Here is a 17,330-nt window from a genome sequence, read left to right on the forward strand (position 1 = left end):
CTTCTTGAATTCTGATATGGTTTGGCTGTGTATCCACCTAAATCTCATCTTGAATTGTGGTTCCCAGAATCCCCAGGTATCGTGGGAGGAACAATGTGGGTGGTAATTGAATCACGGTGGTGATTACCTCCATGCTGTTCTCATGATAGTGAGTGAATTCTTATGAGATCTGATGGCTTTATAAGGAGCTTTTCCCCCTTTTGCTCAACAATTCTCTTTCCTGCTGCTATGTGGAAAAGGACGTGTTTGCTTCTCATTCTGCCATAATTCTAAGTTTTCTGAGGCCTTCCAGTTCTGTGGAACTGTAAGTCAATTAAATCTCTTCTCTTTATAAATTACCCAGTCTCTGGTATCTCTTCATAGTGAGAATGGACTAGTATAGTAAATTGCTACAGCACAGAGTGTGGTGCTGCTGTAAAGATACCCAAAAATGTGGAAGTGGATAACAAGCAGATGTTAGAACAGTTTCGAGGACTAAGAAGAAGACAGAAAATGTGGAAAAGTTTGGAATTCCATGCTTGGAAAACATGGGAAGGTTTGGAACTTCAACTTTTTTGAATGGCTTTGACTAAAATGCTGATAGTGATATGGACAATGAAGTCTAGGCTGAGGTAGTCCCAGATGGAGATGAGGAACTTTAGTAATGGAGAACAGGTCACTCTTGCTATGTAAAGAGAGTGGTGGCATTTTGACTCTGCCCTAGATATCTGTGGAACTTTGAACCTGAGAGAGATTATTTAGGGCATTTCTCAGGACAAATTTCTAAGTGGCAAAGCATTCAAGAGGATACATAGAATAGAAGTTCAGGAAATTTGCAGTCTGACAATGTGAAAAAAAAAAAAAAAAGAAAACTCATTTTCTGGGAGAAATTCAAGCCTGCTGCAGAAATTTGCAGAAGTAACGAGGAGCAGAGTGTTAATCACAAAGACAATGGGGAAAATGTCTCCAGGGCGGGTCAGAGAGCTTCACGGCAGCCCCTCTGATCACAGGCCTGGAGGCCTATGAGGGAAAAATAATTCCCCGTACTGGGCCCAGGGCCTCCTGTTCTATGCAGCCTTAAGACATGATGACCTCTGTCCCAGTTGCTTCACTTCCTACTGTGGCTAAAAGTGGCTAATGTACAGTTCCAGCCGTTGCTTCAGAGGATGCAGGCCCCAAGCCTTGGCAGCTCATATGTGGTGTTGAGCCTGTGGGTGCACAGAAGTCAATAATTGAGGTTTTAGGAACTTCCACCTAGATTTCAGAGGATGTATGCAAACACCTGAATTTCCAGGCAGAAGTCTGCTGCAAGGGCAGAGCCCTCATGGAGAACCTCTGCTAGGGCAGAGTGGAAGGGAAATGTGGGGTCAGAGTGACACACAGTCTACACTGGGGCACTGCCTAGTGGGGCTATGAGGAGAGGGCCGTCGTCCTCCAAACTCCAGAATGGTTGATCCGCTGACAGCTTGCACTGTGCATCAGAAAAAGCCACAGACACTCAATGCCAACCCATGAAAACAGCTGGGAGGGAGTCTGTACCCTGCAAAGCCACAGAAGCAGACTTGCCCAAGGTCATGAGAACCCCCTCTTCCATCAGAATGCCCTGTATATGTTTCATGGAGTCAAATGAGATGATTTTGGAACTTTAGGGTTTAATGATTGCCCTATTGGATTTTGGATATGCATGGTTGCATGGGGCCTGTAGCCCCTTTGTTTTGGCCAGTTTCTCCCATTTGGAACAGGTATATTTACCCAATGCCTGTACCCACATTATATCTAGGAATTAGTTAACTTGCTTTGATTTTACAGGCTCATAGGCAGAAGGGACTTGCCTTGTTTCAGATGAAGAGTTTGGACGATTGTTGAAGGGCATGATTTTGTTTTGAAATGTGAAGACATGAGATTTGGGAGGGGTCAAGGGTGAAATGATATGGTTTGACCATGTCACCACCCAAATCTCGTCTTGAATTGTAGTTTCCATAATCCCCATGTGTCATGGAAAGGACCTTGTGGGACCTAATTTAATCATGGTGTCAGCTACCCTCATGCAGTTCTTGTGATAGTGAGTGAGTGCTCATTAGATCTGATGATTTTATAAGGAGCTTTTTCCCCTTTTGCTTGGCACTTCTTGCCATTACCATGTGAAGAAGGATGTGTTTGCTTTCCCTTCTGCCGTGGTTGTATATTTCCTGAGGCCTCCCCAGCCCTGCAGAACTGTGAGTCAATTAAACATCATTCTTTTATAAATTACCCAGTCTCGGGTATTTATTCATAGTAAAATGAGAACAGACTAAACAGATACTGACTATGAAAATCGAATTTTGAAAAAAATTAAACATCAAAATGGAAAATCCTTAAACTTAATCTACAGTTCTACATTAACAAGCAAAAACAATTTTTTTTTCACTAATTTTGTCTGACTTCATTGGACTTACACTCCCATCCAAATTCAGTGTAGCCTTGAATTGAGGATGTGAAACACCACTTTCCACGGAAAGAAATGAGGACTCCTTAGAGCAATGGCTGACTCTAGGTTTGTGGGTAGCATAAGCTTTGAAAACTATTTTGTGCCAGAAAGCACTGAGGCCACCCAAGACCACTAATGTAGCCTTCCTTGGGGTTTTTCCATTGTTAAACTTAGGTTCTCTGTTTGGTCTTTACCTCTGTTTGCCTCTGGCTGCAGGAGTGAGCATCTATTTAAATACGGTTGAGGAAGTTTACTGACCTTCACATTATGCTGTAAATTGTGATTAATAATCTGAGCCTGTGGCTAACTCCTTTTAAGTAATCCACAGCTCTTATCAACATCCATTCAAACTCTCAGTCCTTGTAATTCCATTTCCCTCATATGTATTTTTAAGACAAGAGAAACTCCAAGAGCAGGCGTGTGAATATTTCCTGCTAAACACCTTCTGTGTGGATCAGCTTCCAGATGACCTCAGGTGGAACCTGAACAATTATAGGGCTGCTTGCTAGGTGCTGTCCATGCTCCAGCTACCTCCAGGCAGATACTGTCTCACTTCCAGGTCAGCCCAGGATCTGAGTCTAAAATCACAGCCTGGGAGTCTTGTCTTAGGACTTTCACTGTCACCAGCTGCCTTAGAGTGCAGTTCCTAATCAAGTACACACAGTGCATGTGCCTTATTGAGAGGATGCTCTTCAGGAAAAAGTTGAGGTTGTAAATCCAGATAGGGCAGGAGCAAGAGCTGAATAAGCCACGCTCAACCACAGCCGCACCTTGGTTAGACCCACAGTTCTCTGGTGTCTGGGCCACACCAGAGACTTGCCTTCAGCCCACCTGTGGGTCAAACGGGCCAGTGCTTAATGCCCCCATGTCAGGCCGTCACTGGCTTTAGGACAATAGGTGTGAAGTGGTGGGGGTTCTTCTCCAGGTAAGGCAGCTTCTACAGGCTCTGGGTAGTTCTCCAGCAAAGCAGGCAGCCAGGAGCCTTTGTCAACCATTACTTATGGCGGAGGTCACATCAACATTTTCCACAATCAGTTAGCAGAAAAGACAGAGCACAGTGCAATATGTTACATCCAAAATGTAGGGATATTCATGTGCCAGGGCTGCCATAACAAACATCACAGAGTGGATAGCTTTAAAATGCAGAAATTTGTTGTCTTACATTCTGGAGGTTGGAAGTCTAAGATCAAGGTGCCGGCAGGGTTGGTTTCTCCTGAGATTTCTCTCCTGGGATTGCAGATGCTGCCTTCTCTGTGTGTCCTTACGTGGCCTTTTATCTGGGCATCCCTTGGGTGTCTTCCTCTTTTTGTAAGGACATCAGTTAAATTAGTTCAAGGCCTCATCCTTATAATCTGTTTATTTAGACTTAATTATCCATTAGGGCCTTATATCCAATTGCAGCCACATTCCAAAGTACTGGGGTTAGGGCATCCATATATGAATTTTGTGGGTACACAGGTCAGTTCATAACAGTGGGAAAGTCAACAGGGAAATCGACCCAATGGCATAACACATTTCAAACAAGTAAGACTACATGATATCTGAATTTGCTTTAAAATAGTCTGGATTTGCTCCCTTTCCAAAACCGCAGTAGACCATATATTGCTGAAATAATTGAGGTAAAAGTGTTAGATATTTAAAAAATTGGGATATAGGTCCAGTTTACCATTTTCTCTAGTTTTGTTCAAATAGTCATGAAAATGTTAATTAAAAATAAATTAGAAATTAGAAATATAAAGATTCAAGTTTTCACATGAAAAGAACCTATTCTTTGCATTTTAAAGGAAGGATCATAAGGGTTTCTGTTACCAGCTAAATACAATCTCCATTCATTTATCCTATCAGGAAATTCCTTTTGAGCAGCAGTGATAAATTCTTGGATTTCCTTTCTTTTTACATCATTGAACCCTTAACATGCCTGGACATAGCCTTTCAGTCCCAACTTAAAGGATCATTCAGATCAGTTTTCCATGCATAACTTCAATATACACTCATCATACTCGTTGATCTTACTACATTCTACCATGGGTTAGGGTTGTTAATGCATTTGTTTTATCTTTCCTGCTAAAATGTGAGTTCCTAGAAGGCAGGAACCAAGTTTTACTTACCTTTTATGTCTAGTGTATTTTTCACAGGGTCTGGCACAAAATAAATGCTCAATGCATATGTGAATTAGCTATTGATTAGAATAACTGACTCATATTACATATATAATATACATATTTCATTCTTGATAAATATTATGCATTTCAAAAACTGATTGAATGTTTTATTTTCTATTAAATAAACTTGGATAATTTCCCCAGGATGTTTTTCCTGAATAATTTTGACTTGTCAATTTTCTGTATCATATTTGTTAACATAGACATGAGCTAGAATAGGTTCAGATAATAGCTATCATATACAATTTGATAAGCATTGGACAAAAGATAGCCCAGTAAGGATTGAAATTTCTTCTAAATATGCGATAGAATTATGTTGTTAGAGAGTTGAGATCACCAATATACGAAGTGCTCAGCAACAATAAAATATATGCATTTAAACAATATCTATTAAGGAATCATGCTTTTTCAAAGGGCCTTCTCCAGTTGATTTCATATGAGGTATATCCAAACCTTTAACTTTCCTGTGTACTAAGTGCCAGTGAGATGACTGAAGGGTGTCTCTGTTTCTGTCTCTGTCTTTGTCTCTGTCTCTCTTTTCCTTTCTCTGTCTATCTGTCTGTCTCTCCCTCTCTCTTTAAGCCTAGGTGTAGGAAGATAAGCTTGGAAGCTAAGGAGCAGATGGGCAAGATAATTGTTGAGGCACTGGCATATTGGCCTTGCTTTCTAATCAGACATGTTTTCACCATCCCATCATCTACCAGATGAAGGTGAGCAGCCTCTTGCCTGCTAGTTCCTGGCATATGTAGCTTTTTCATAAGAAGGGTACAATTGCTACCCACTGAGGTCACCCATGCCTAATTTCATCCCTAAGGGAAAAATGGATGGTCTTGTTTCTCAAACACAAAAGAAGAAACAAACTCAGAGGCTAAAATGTCTTGAACAGTTTAAGATTTCACTTTAGAGCTTGAGATTATTCCCATGAAGGATTTGGTTTCTTTCTGCCTTCAGAATATCTCTGTTGGCAGCCTGGATATTGCTGGGCTTATTGATAAAATTCAGATTGCAAAACTAAGTCCCAGCTGGAAAACAGGTGCTGTGGTTTTTGGATATTTTCTATTGTGATGTACAGGTTTTCTTCTTTTCACAGTTTCTGTGTTCACTCTGTTCTGACCCTCGTTTGATTTCTTTAGTGGAAGCCTGAAAAATCTGACATGGCTGAAAAGTGTCATGTTCAGAAAGATTAATTCATAAAATATATTGTTTTTATTGGCAAGATGTTTAAATTTTAAAAATCTTTAGTAAATAAGGAGTCCTAGGGAAACTTTCTGAAGTTCCAGCTGAAGGATCTGGATTTTAAATTGATGTTAACTTATGGTTATTTCAGCTATTTTTGTGTCTTTTTACTAAACAGACAGGTAGAAACCTAACAATAACATCAGCTTTGGAAAAGGGCTCGCAAATATCTCATGACACAAAGTGAATCCCCAATTACCTTTGACTTGCATTTCCTTTTTCATCTCTGTTTTCTATTTGGATTCAATTGTACTAAATCAGGAGCAACAAAAAACAGAAAGAAAACAAAAGAAGCCTCATTATTTCCCAGCCTACACACGTGAGCCTCACAGGCCCCATATTACAGTTCTGATATGAAATCTGTGGCACTTTTTTCACTTTTTATCTTCAGAAGTTCAGGCAGATGGAGAAGTCATCTTATGTGGGAGGAAAATTCTTGTTCAAAGCATAAATAGCTGAAATAATAACTAAAGAAATTCAGCAAAGAGATAAACTATTTCCAGGTGCAATAACTTTTCCTTTTTCTTCTTTAACTTTACCAAGTATGAAAATTCACAGAGGTAAAGACATGGCAGATATAAAAAAGCAAAAATATAAAGTTTCTGTTTAAAGTAGTACATTAACATCTTCAGCTCAGTGCACTGTAGAAATCATAATGATTCCTGTGTCTCCATTAGAAAATGCTTCAAGAGAGAGAGAGATTCAAGATGGCCGACTAGCAACAGCTCAGGGTTGCAGCTCCCAGTGAAGGCAGGGAGTGAGTAGACGCCAGACTTCAGATGAATTTTTGTTGCCTACGGACCAGGAGATTCCCAGCAGAGGAGCCCCACGGGTCATCAGCATGACACTTTTGGCCGGTGAGGCTGTTTTGCCAGCGTCCTGGTGCAGCAGATCTCAGTGCAGAGTATGCTGGACTGGGTGCTCTTTTAGTTGGTGTTTGGAGCTCTGGGAAGGCAGAGTTGGCCATTTAGCTGATTGAAGAGGGGACTGAATCTGGGAGCCAGATCAGGAGATTCCCGGGCAGAAAAATGCCATGAATCTCAGTGTGGCTGTTTCAGCCAGTGTGGTAGCCTCATGGGAAATTGCATAGATCCTGGTGCCATTTTGGCGGGCAACTGGGGCACCTGGGAGAGAACTGACCGTTCAATTAGGAAAAGAAAAAAGGGGGCTCCAAGGCAGGGAGCCAGGTGATCAGGCTCGGCTGGTCCCACCCCCATAAAAAAACAGCAATTGGAAATGCTGACGGTTGAGAGTTTCACAGCAAGAACAGCTGAACCCAGGAAAGTCCAGCTCTATGGAGGAGGGGCATCCAATGAAGGAAAACAAACAAACAGAAATAACATCACCACCAATAAGTTGGACGTCCACTCAGAGACCCAATCTGAAAGTCAGCAATTACAAAGATGACAGGTGGATACATCCACAAAGATGGGAAGAAACCAGTGCAAAAAGGCTGAAAACACCTGAAATCAGAATGCTTCTCCTCCTGCTCCTTCAGGGGATCACAGCTCCTCATCAGCAAGGGAACAAGGCCTGATGGAGAATGAGTGTGATGAATTGTCAGAATCAGGCTTCAGAAGGTGGATAATAAGAAACTTCTGTGAGCTAAAAGAATATGTTCTAACCCAGTGCAAAGAAACTAAGAACCTTGGAAAAAGGTTTGATGAAATGCTAACGAGAATAGACAGTTTAGAGAGGAATATAAGTAAATTAATGGAGCTGAAAAACACAATATGAGAACTTCCTGAAGTATGTACAAGTTTTAGCAGTCGAATTGATCAAGTAGAAGAAAGGATATCAAAGGTTGAAGACCAACTCAATGAAATGAAACAAGAAGACAAGATTCGAGAAAAAAGGGTAAAAAGGAATGAGCAAAGTCTCCAAGAAATATGAGACTATGTGAAAAGACTTAATCTACGTTTGATATGTGTATCTGAATGTGATGAAGAGAATGAATTCAAACTGGAAAATATTATTCAGGATATTATTCAGGAAAACTTTTCCAACCTAGCAGGGCAGGACAATATTCAACTCCAGATAATACAGAGAACACCACAAAGATATTCCTCAAGAAGAGCAACCCCAAGACACATAATCATCAGATTCACCAGGGTTGAAATGAAGGAGAAAATGCTAAGGGAAGCCAGAGAGAAAGGTCAGGTTACCCACAAAGGGAAGCCTATCAGACTTACAGCAGAGCTCTCAACAGAAACCCTACAAGCCAGAAGAGAGTGGGGGCCAATTTTCAACATCCTTAAAGAAAAGAACTTTCAACCCGGAATTTCATATACAGCCAAACTAATCTTCATAAGTGAAGGAAAAATAAAATCTTTTGTGAACAAGCAAGTACTCAGAGATTTCATCACCACCAGGCCTGCTTTACAAGAGCTTCTGAAAGAAGCACTACACATAGAAAGGAACAATCAGTATCAGCCAGTCCAAACATATACCAAAAGGTAAAGAGCATCAACGTAATGAAGAATCTACATCAACTAATGGGAAAAACAGCCAGCTAGCCTCAAATGGCAGTATTAAACTCACATATATTATTATTAATCCTAAATTTAAATCAACTAAATGCCCCAATCAAAAGACACAGACAGGCAAATTGGATAAAAAGCCAAAACCCATTGGTATGCTGCATCCAGACCCATCTCACATGCAAGGATACACAAAAACTCAAAACAAAGGGATGGAGGAAGATTTACAAACCAAATGGAGAGCAAAAAATAAAAATAAAAAGCAGGAGTTGCAATCCTCACCTCTAATAAAATAGACTTTAAAGCAACAAAGATCAAAAGAGGCAAAGAAGGACATTACATAATGGTAAAAGGATCAATGCAACAAGAAGAGCTAACGATCCTAAATATATACGCCCCTAATACAGGAGCACCCAGATACATAAGCCAAGTTCTTAATGACTTATAAAGAGACTTAAACTCCCACACAACAATAGTGGGAGACTTTAACATCACATTGTCAATATTAGACAGATCAACGAGACAGAAAATTAACAAGGATATCCAGGACTTGAACTTAGACCTGAAACAAGTCAACTTAATAAACATTTATAGAACTCTCCACCCAAAATCCACAAAACATACATTCTTATCAGTACCACATCACAACTATTCTAAAAGTGACTACATAATTGGAAGTAAATCCCTCCTCAGTAATTGCATAGCATTTCACAGGTTCAAATGAAATGTTGGTTGGCTGCTTGTTGTTATTTTCCTCCCTTATTCCTTTCTGTCTCCATTGTTAAGCACAATTATTGGCATAAAAGAGGTTTTCAATACCCATTTTTAGACTGCATTCTAGCCTGGGCAATAGAGCAAGGCTCCTGTTCTCTCTCCCTCTTTCTCTTCCTCTTTGTTTCTCTCTTTCATCTTTTTTTTTCTTTCTTTCCCTCTTTCTTTCTTTTTCTCTTTCTTTTTCTTCTTTTCTCTCAAAAAAATGCTGCAAGAAATATTGTACATTTCTTCTACTTCTTTGGTTCCAATGGTAGAACAAAGTATTAAGAATATTCAAAAAATATTTTTTATGTTTTACTGATTAGAAGAAGAGAAATCCCTTTTTATTTTACTCTAAAATAGAAATAGCATGCACACACACATACACACACACACACATCTTAAGTGCTGGTTGTGACAGCTCTCGAATTACATGAATGGATTATATCAGATGTCATAATGTAGGAACAATTTTGTCAGAGAGTGATTTGTCCATTTTCTTGCTGTTCCAGGAAGTTAAAACTCTACCAAAAGGATGCAATTAGTTTCTATAAGAGAAACAGGTAATTCTTCTGTGGGGTTACTGAAGTATGACAAAACATTCTATACTGTATTAGTAGTGGGATGTTTAGAGGAAATATCTTTTCATTTTTTTTAACTGTTGTCTTGATAGACCAGAAATACCTCAATTTATAAAAAAGGATTCAATTTTGTAAGCAAGAGGGAGGTTGTATAGCAAGAAGAGATGAGAGACTGGGAAGGTTTGAATGTGTGTGGAAAATACAATTTTTTCCAGGTTTCATTGGAATATAATTCAAACTGCCACAAATGAAATTTAAGGCAATGTTTTCCAGAGAAATCATAACTCAAAAAACACTCGAGTCTTTGGATTTTATGTGAGGGCTACTCTGAGCTATTAATGTTAGAAAAAATATCATTTTGATCTAACTCACTGCTAATGTCTCGTGCTGCGGTCGTTTATTGCAGCTTACACCAGGACAGAGTGTGTATGAGCTTATGGTTTAGCCTTTTTCCTATTGCACTTTTATTTTGCTGTTTTTATTTCTTAACTGTGACATAGATACGAATTAGAGTAGCCATATCGTCTACAATTAAAATGCAAGCATCTATTTTTATGGAAATATTTTCATCTCAGAGAAATTTTCCCCTTGACAGTGCAGGCACATTATATATGTTGATAATAAATAGCAATTTATGCCTGGTGTTAGAGAGAAGAAGTCACAAAAAGGTCTGTGATCTCCATGGACCAAAGGAGATAAAGCAGGAAACTACAATTAGCAACTAATGTGAGCCCCAGAGGGGCATGAAGAATGAAGAGAGGTAGACACATTTTTCTTCTGGAAGGATATTAAGAGAACTAAAGTAAAGAAGGACATTAAAGTAGTGAGATAATGGTTTCTTTTATATGTCTACCAGGATAACAGTGTCCATTGTTATCTGTGTTAAAAACATTCATTAAACATCTAATGACACGCTGAAGGATAATAATACTAATTCAGTATTTTAGCCCAGAAATCATTTATAAAAGTTGTCAGCACCATAAAATTCATCCTGCAAAGTTAAAATGGGTTTGATCACCATTGGACAGAATAAGCCATTCCATTCTTTTAAAGCAGTGCCTTCTACTATTTTAGGGGATGCAGAGTTAAATTCTCTGTGGAAAAAAAAATTAAAGAATGAATTGTTTTGGAATGTTGTAATATTCTCACCATCACTGAAATTGTAATACCAAGTTTATTTTTTATTTCAAAGGAGTACATTTAATTTTCAAGTTCATGGAAACAATCAACTACACTCTTGAAAAAACTGGCAGAAGAAGCAGTGTCATAAAACTAGGCTTAGGAAATAGCTGGCCTGTGGGAAGAAGTCACACAGCATGTCAATTTTATAAATATGTAAGATTAGGAATTTACAGTAATGATGTTACAATTTGTATTGCCCTGTAACCAACCAAAAATTAATAATAAGCATGCATCTGAATGAATGATCACGTGGGAACAAACCCAGGTATCCACTACCCAGGGCCTGAAACTGCACACTCTGCTCACCTTGAGGCCCCTTGCTGTCCTATCATAGTTACAGCCTCCCATCCCCAACCTACGATGGGCAGGTACCACCTCTTTTGAAGATGACACCAAAGGAACCATTTAAAGACGACACCAAAGGTATCCTTTGTATCTTGTTTTATCACTGAATATTATATTTGCAGGTTTTATCCAGGTTGTTGCATATAGTGATTTTTTTTTCATTTTCATTACTTTGCAATACTTATTGTATTCCATACTTTATTACCACGTACGGTGATTTTTTTTTATCATGAGAAAATATCAGCTAAACCCAAGTTGAGGAACATTCTACACATCTTGCTCACTCCTGGCACGCATGTGTGTGCATTTACACTGGACATATTAGAGTGGAATTGCTGTTTATAAAGCCTGCATACATTTAATTTTAGTGGATATTACCTGTTTTATAAAGTGGGTTCCAATTTACCACTACTGGAGGGCAACTGTCGCTCCACATCCCTGCCACATGTCTTGTGAATCTTTTAACTTTTAGCCTTTCTGGTGGGTGTGTAGTGATGTCTCCTGGTGATTTGCATTAGAAGCACCCTGATGACTACTGATATAAAGCACTACTTTATTGGCTATCCTTTTTGTGACATACTTGTTCAAGCTGTTTGTCCATTAATTCCATTTTCATTTTCTTTGCTAAGTTTCTAATGATTATGGGAGGTCTTTGTTGATTCAGGACTGAGAACTTGTTAGCTATGTGTGTTGTAATAACTCCTACTTGTTGGTTTGTGTTGTTTCTTGATGATGTCTTCTGATGAGTGTAAGTTCTTACTTGCCAGTTTTTTCCTTTATGGAGAACACTTTTGTGTTCCATCAAGAAGTGCCTGCCTACCTCAAGGACATAAAGATATTCTCTTCTGTTATTATCTAGAACTGTACTGTGTAATATAGCAGCTACTAGCCACATGTGGTTATTTAAACATAAAAAGTGAGATAAAAAGAAAGTGAAAAATGTAGTGGTTGAGTTACACTAGCCATATTTTACATGCTCAAAAGAAATATGTGGCTATGGTCACCATCTTGGAGGGTATAGATGTGATTTCCATCACCATACGAGTTCTATTGGGCAACACTGCTCAAGGGGCTCTGTCAGAGGGGGTTTCCTCTTACATTTAGTTGGGCAACCACAAGGTATAGATTGCTTTGTGGTGAGGCAGGAGCCATTTTGCTTTTCTCCAAGTGTATATCTAGTTGACCAGGCACAATTTTTTGGAAACACTCCCTTCTCTACTGTTCTGTGGTACAAAATTTGTTGTAATAAAAGTGTCCACTTATAAGAGGCTCTATTTCTTATCTCTTATCCTGTTCTATTTTTGTACAATAAAAGTGTCCACTTATAAGAGGCTCTATTTCTCATCTCTTATCCTGTTCTATTTTTGACCATCCTTGTATCAATAACACATTCTCTTAATTACTATGACCTTGTAAACTTCTCCAAACCCAGTAGCTTATCTTAATGTTTTTGTCTATCTACATTCTGGAAACAACTTGTGAATTTCCACCAAAATATTAATTTTCTGGAAAATCTATTAGGGCTTCATGCTATCTACCTAACAGTATGGGAGAAAACTATCATTATTGCACATTTTACATTTGCATTTACTTTATTAATATTATACATTTTCCTGTACAGAAGATTGACATGTGATTAACATGACAGTGTCTTGCCCATTTTTAATAGAAATACACATTATTTTAAAATGCTACTTTGGTACTTTTGTTCAGTTTTTAAAACATTTGAATCAATAATAAAGTTATAGAAAAGTCCGAAGGACAGATATCTTATTCTCAGAACCTTATCAACTAGTCTGCTTACCTGATGTCTCATTATCCCTAAATAGTTCAGTGTTCATTCCCTGTGAAGAATGATGTTCTTCTACATTAACACAAAATCTCCTACAGCTATCACAATCAGAAAATTAACATTGGCATAGTAATAATATTTAGTCCTAAGATCCTGTTTATATGTCTAGTTGTCCCAATAACATCCTATAGCAAAGTGAGCTATTTCAGATTTACATGTTGCATTCAGTTGTTGGAAAGAGATCCTTAGTCATTGACTTTCATGAACTTGGCACTTTTGTGGATCATGGGCCAGTGGTTTTGTAGAATATTTCTCATTGGGAATTGTCTGATATTCTTCATAAATTGATTCAGGATTTCCATTTTGTCAGAAATAAAACTGCAGTGATGCTCTGTTGTTCTCTTGTATTCTATCAGGAGGCTTGCAATTTTGATTTGTTCTATTGCTAATGATTACTGCCTTGATTACTTGATGACTGTGGTGTCTGCCAGGCTTATCCACTGTGAAGTTACTCTTTTTTCCCTTAGTAATTACTTAATGAGTGTTTTCTGTGGGGAGGTGTTTTTACGTGAGGTAAATATCTTGTTTGTATGTATGTACAGATGCATGTCATTAGAGATTCATGGTTTTCTCTTTTACCTAATGGATTAGAATTACGTTCACTTATTTAATTTATTTTGATGCTGAAATTGTCTTCAATTTGGCCAACAGGTACATTTTTGAAGTGGTTCTTTTGACATATTTATCATTTGAGTACATTTTTTGCTTTCAAGACTACATACCAAGATATCTCTGGCACATTTTTTTATTTCTCATGCACCGACCTAAGAATTAACCCTTTATCCAAGGCTTCATCATTTGTTTTTGTAAATAATAGTATTAAAAATGTAACATCTGTGCATCATTGGGAATATGGCCACTACTAGATCTGCGATGGACAAAGTTAGGCAATATATAGAAGTGTATATATGCATGTATGTATATATGTGTGTGCATACCTCTCCATCTTTATAGATTGAAATATGTTAGTACGCACTGATGTTTCTAATTCGGATCCAACATTACAGTGTTATTGTAGTTTTCTTCTCTTTTTCCACATTTGTTAATTCATTTTGTGACATTACAAAGCCCACTGTTATTTTTTTGAATTTATTTACTTATTTGGTTCAACCCCAGCTGTAACTAATATCCCATCATGCCCAGCACCCTTTACTGTTTGGATGGGCACCTTCCTCATCCTATTTAGAGTCCGTATAGGCTCAGATCCCATGGGCCAGCCCATCTGTTTGTCTGGATTCTCTGCTCAACCTGTTTACTACCCCAGGGCTCTAACGACCCAGTCTGTGTCACCCCAATGCTTGGACACCCTCTGCACACTGCTTGTACTCTGAGCCGCCCATCAGACCTCCTCCTCTGCATAGGCCTGAGGCCCCATGGTTGATTCTCTCCATGGGGTCTATTACTTCCTCCTGCTGCCCTGGTTTCCAGATTCCACACCAAGCCACCCCTTCCCCAAGCAGGCAGCAACGTTGCTCTGTCCTATATAACAGCTTTAGTGCTGAATTGTCTAGGAAGGAAAAGAAAGGAAAGGGAATAGGTACCTTTTCACATTTTGGTATTATTTGTTGCTGGTATGAAAAATGTTTTTAAATCTGTCATTTTTACTTTTATATTTTTATATTTGTAGCCAGGTTCCTAGGTAGAGCAACCTTACTAAACATACTTATTAATTCTAGTACATTATTTATAGGTTCATTTGAATTTTCAAGTACATAATTATACTTCTTGTAAATAATTTTAGATTGAATTTCACAGGTTTAATATGAATTCTACAGATTCAATCTCTAAGAACAAACTCTAAGTAGAACAAAATCAAAGAGATGTAGATCTAGTTACATCAGAATCAAATTTTAAAAACTCAATGTAAAAGACATTTCCATTCATATAATTTCATTTCTGTTTCTTCCATTATTCCATTGTTTAAGACTTGTATACAATATTGTTGGTAGATAACCTTAAACATATTTCAGCTCAGAGGGAAATCTCTCAACATTTGGATATTGCATGTGTTTTGCTGACACGTTTTTAGTAGATTAATTTGTCACTTTCTATTCCTAGTTTGCTGAAATATTTTTATCATAGTTATATTATAAAAATGTTTTCTGAACATATTGATTTACTTTTATGAATTTCCCCACTTATTTTTTGATTTGATGAATTATATTGACTCTCAATATTAAAATTACCTTGCTTTTGGAATCATTTCAATATATCTCAATGTTTTACTATTTCTATTTTCTGCTTGATTTGATTTCCTAATTTGTTGTTTAGAATTTTACATCTATGTTCATGAGTGAAATTGATCTTAGTTTCCTTTCTTGTATTGTTCTTAGGTTGTGTTGTCAAGGTTCTGATTCCTTTTGCTATTCTTCAGAAGACTTTGTAGGACATCGTCCTTATTTCTTCCTTAAAAATTTGAAGAATTAATTGCCAATGCTCTCTGGAACCAGAGTTTTTGTCTTGAGAAAGTTTTAATTGTGTGTTTACTTACTTTAATGATAATAGTACTACTCAGGTTTTCTATTTTTATTTGAGTATATCCTAAATAGTTTTGCTTTTTTAGAAATTTTCTAATTTTGTCTAAATTTTTAATCTTATTGGTCACTACCAAAATAATAGCAAACTGCTGGCAACATCTCAGCTGTATAAACCTGTGATTTCTGTTAAGGGAAAGAAAACCCTGGGAGGACTTTTTAAAGGAAACTTAGGCAATAACAAGAAAGTGTGAAGCACTCTGAAATATTCCTTGTTATTTAAAAGGCTGCATGCATAGTCAGGGATGTGTGGGCATGAGTTGGGGCATGTCCAGGAAAGACACTGAAAGGAGCAGGTCCCAGTCATTCACCTCTGGCTGACTGAGGTTATGCTCAACAGGATATGAAAGCTAAGGCTGTCTTGTAAACTGCCTGAAGTTTTCAGGCATGCATTCCCAAACACATCTACTGGCAAAGGGTAAAAAACATACAGACAACACAAAAGGAAGTCTTCCAATCAATCATTGGTTGACCCCTAAATTATAGTCCTCCAACTGTGACTCATAAGAAGCTAGTGTTAAAAATAAGAACAAGTATATATATTTTTTAAAGGGTAGGAAGGAAGGTGTAAGAACTAAAACAAATTTACAACAAAAAACAAACAGCCACATCAAAAAGTGGGCAAAAGGTATGAACAGACACTTCAAAAGAAGACATTTATGCAGCCAACAAACATATGAAAAAATACTCATCATCACTGGTCATTAGAGAAATGCAGATCAAAACCACATTGAGATACCATCTCACAAAATTAGAATGGTGATCATTAAAAAATCTGGAGACAACAGAAGCTACAGAGGATGTGGAGAAATAGGAATGCTTTTACACTGTTGGTGGGAGTGTAAATTAGTTCAACCATTGTGGAAGACAGTATGGTGATTCCTCAAGGATCTAGAAATAGAAATACAGTTTGACCCAGCAATCCAATTACTGGGTATATATCCAAAGGATTATAAATCATTCTATTGTAAAAACACATGCACACGTATGTACATTGTGGCACTGTTTACAATGGCAAAGACTTGGAACCAACTCAAATGCCCATCAATGATAGACTGGATAAAGAAAATGTAGCACATATACCTGGAATACCATGCAGCCATAAAAAAGGATGGGTTCATGTCCTCTGTGAGGAGATGGATTAATCTAGAAACCATCACTCTCAGCAAACTGGCACAAGAACAGAAAACCAGACACTGCATGTTCTCACTCATAAGTGGGTATTGAACAATAACACATAGACACTGGGAGGGGAACATCACAAACCAGGGCCTATTTGGGGGTGGAAGGCTAGGGGAGGGGTAGCAGGGTGTGAAAAGATTGAGAAAGGATAACATTAGGAGAAATACTTAATGAAGACGATAGGGGGATGGATGCAGCAAACCACCATGGCATGTGTATACCTATGTAACAATCCTGCATGATTTGCACATGTACCCCAGAACTTAAAAGTAAAAGAAAAAAAAAGGATAAAGCCTTAAAGAACAACAACAACAAAAAACAAAAAAAAGGATAGTAAAAGAATTCAACTGCTACATATTTTAAGATTTAGAACCTACAGACTTAGTATAGCAAAGTAGGTAACAACTAAGCTGCAACAAAAAAAAATAAAACCATCAATAGGAGCAGACCTTAAGTGTGTGCATGTGTGTGAAGGAATCTAATACCAGTGTTGTCACAATATATTTTCTAAAATGTTCCGGTTCTAATGAAAAAAGTTTGCGATATGAGAAGAAACATAATTTTGCCATATTAGCAG

Source organism: Saimiri boliviensis, chromosome 4 (assembly GCF_048565385.1).
Source record: "Saimiri boliviensis isolate mSaiBol1 chromosome 4, mSaiBol1.pri, whole genome shotgun sequence".
Lineage (NCBI taxonomy): Eukaryota > Metazoa > Chordata > Mammalia > Primates > Cebidae > Saimiri > Saimiri boliviensis.